This window comes from Protomyctophum bolini (assembly GCF_963924005.1).
Source record: "Protomyctophum bolini genome assembly, chromosome: 18".
Classification (NCBI taxonomy): Eukaryota; Metazoa; Chordata; class Actinopteri; order Myctophiformes; family Myctophidae; genus Protomyctophum; species Protomyctophum bolini.
Window position 1 is genome coordinate 3212345 of NC_137879.1, and position 3020 is coordinate 3215364.

The 3020-nt window shown below is 43.5% G+C and overlaps 1 protein-coding gene across 3 annotated transcripts in view; it reads right to left on the bottom strand.

Annotated features, from left to right (window-relative positions):
• Positions 1-612, bottom strand: part of LOC308332972 (growth/differentiation factor 10-like) — a 12613-nt gene extending 12001 nt beyond the window's left edge. For 2 of the 3 annotated variants that reach the window (XM_080789121.1, XM_080789120.1), the window contains exon 1: positions 1-612. This exon is cut by the window's left edge and continues 857 nt beyond it. The gene's annotated coding sequence lies outside the window, so the exon portion shown is untranslated. The other variant, XM_080789119.1, reaches the window with a different exon arrangement.
• Positions 613-3020: the final 2408 nt, after the last annotated feature.

The window sequence follows — 3020 nt, forward strand, 5'->3', positions numbered from 1 at the left end:
ACAGTCCCAATAAGCAGTGTGGGGGACCGGGGGTTGTAGAAGAAAACAGTCCCAATAAGCAGTGTGGGGGACCGGGGGTTGTAGAAGAAAAACAGTCCCAATAAGCAGTGTGGGGGACCGGGGGTTGTAGAAGAAAACCGTCCCAATAAGCAGTGTGGGGGACCGGGGGTTGTAGAAGAAAACAGTCCCAATAAGTTATTTCCTTTAGGGGATGGAGAACTCAAGACGGATGAAATGACAACGGGTTGGTGTTTGTTTTCCTCCGGTATAGGCTACTCCTCGGTTCATTCGTTTGGTCGCTTAATATTTTACGCACGGGACGTCAGGACAGCGAACTACGCGGGACTCCCACCCACACACACACACACACACACACACACACACACACACACACACAGAATACAGATCCAGCAGGTAATCCTCCGTATGACGGACACTGGACACACGCACGGTTTAGCGACTCCAGGCAGTAGCCTAAGCTAAGCTGTTTCTACACACACACACACACACACACACACACACACACACACACACACACACACACACAGTGTGGGAGGAGTGGGTGGATGTTGCCTGCCTGACGGGACGGATAGTGACGCCTAGCCTCGGAGCGCTCAGCCAACGAGAGAGAGAGAGAGAGAGAGAGAGAGAGAGAGCGAGCGAGCTGTGCTGCTGCGGTCACTTCTCTCTCCAACAGACCGTAGAGCCTTCAGGGCTGATGGAGCTGACAGGAGATCTAGAGACCCCCCCCAAACCCAAACCCAAAGACCACCACCACGCCCACGGAATGACTTTACAAAGGGGTTCTCTTTTAATTATACCGTAATTATACAGACAGACAGACAGACAGACAGACAGACAGACAGACAGACAGACAGTGCCCAATCGTATGCTGATTATAATTAGAGACCGCACGCAACACTTCCATACCAATTAAAGTAGACTAATTTGCTCAAATTTTAAAACCCTTTTTACTAAAAAAAAATATGTAAGAATTTAAATGTGGCAGTGGCCAGAATAAAATACAATATTAATGAAAGTAGACCTGTAGCCTACTTAATTCTTATGCACCCCTAGAAACATTTTGCATAATTATAGGCCTTCTATACAACATTAGTTCTGATATAAACCTAAGTTCTTGATCACATGATCAATTTGGCCTGGCCTTGGGCCCATGCAGTGGGGAAATTTGATTTAAAAATAACAATCTAATTGTTTATATATCATTCATCAATATTCATACTGTACATTAAGCAATGGTTCTTGAGGGGGTTCCAACTTCCAGGTGGTGTTATACCCAGATAAATGGAGAGTTGGTAACCAAATGGACCCTAATAGTTCATTTGACGCTCTCAAGAGTTAAATTATTGTTAAAAATCTACACAATGTGTGTCTATACACAATTAGATTTTGATCAAGGTTTGCCCTGTTAACTCCTATCATACCAACATCAATAGCATGGTGGTGATGGTGGATAACAAAATATTGTAAAGATTTGCCTTAATTGTGGTGTTTGGTTTTGGTTTACCGTTAACTCTGTTGTTGTTTTTGGTTTTGTCTTATTTTGTAGTATCGTTCTGTGTTTTCCTGCCTCCTCTTGTTGGTGTTTCCTGTTCTGTCTTATACATATACCTGATGATTGTATCCTAGAAGTCACCTGTGTTCTGTTTGCCTGTTAGCCTATCATGTGGCTGATTGTATATTGAGTTCACCCGTGTCCTGTTACCCCTGTCTAAGCCCTTTGTTTGCCATGTGTTCTTGTTGGTATACCTATCTGAGTGAGGTTTGTGTCTGAATTTTGAAACGTCTTGCCTGTGTTTCGCCTTTTTTGGAATAACCTTGTTTTGATAGTAAAAATAAACACCTTGAAGATAATCTGCTCTGCATCTGCGTGCCTGCATCCTTTTGGGTCCTATACTCCGTAACTCATTCCTGACACGTAAGTACAGACAGACTTAACTCTAATACAAACCTTTGTGTAAGTCATTTGTGTACAATATCCTATTCATCATGATTCATGGGCTCAGTTTGCCCTGCTGGCACCAAAACCCATCAGTCCCAGTTGCTCCTCTGACCTACAGTACTATACAGTACTACCCACCCAGTAGATCTGACCCTATACAGTAGTAGACTACTACCCACCCAGTAGCCACAATCTGAACAAATGCACATTGGTCACAGCAGGACAGATCACATATAGATCACTTAATATGCCTCAAGTTGTATGGCGTATAAACACTAATGTTTGATATGGATGGGACATGGGAGGCAGACTTTGGTTCGACATAGCATTGGCCCGACCGGATTAAGGTTGGTGAGGGATGCGTTGCTCCGTGCTTGCGGTTATGGTTAGGTTAGGGTTTGATGTAGGTTGTCGTTTGATATATAGGCCCTTAGAAGTATCTGTTCCCCCTCACTCAGACATAGTGATTTTAAGGAGCTTAAACATTCTGGTATACTGTATGTATACTGTATGACGTAGCCTATAAACTTCTGCATGATCCATCACATGGCTGCTATTTTAAGATACACTGATAATAGGTTGAAACATGGCTTAACTCATAGTGGCTCGACTTTCATAACACATATTAGAACGGCTATAAGGCACAAAAATGTCTTCTAAAACGGACAGTTTTCGGAACAACCCTATGTTTCTATGTCGGTCGTTCTCAAACATTTTCATGTCAAAAGGACCCCCAGGAATATAAATATGTAATTGGCCGCCGACCCCCCATCTGAAAATATGTTGTTCCAGGGACCCTCCCTCAGAAGCAAAGATATGAGTTACAAACGTCCGCTCTGAAAGAATATATAGTTAAAGATTCGCACCACAAAATTTATTTTCTTCAAAAAATAGCAGATCTGCATGCATGCCATCAGAATGATGGCATGAACCCGGGTTTAACCCACAATGAGCTGATAGTGATTAAGAGGTTGTATATAGGGTGGAGAGGAGAGGAGAGGAGAGGAGAGGAGAGGAGAGGAGAGGAGAGGAGAGGAGAGGAGAGGAGAGGAGAGGA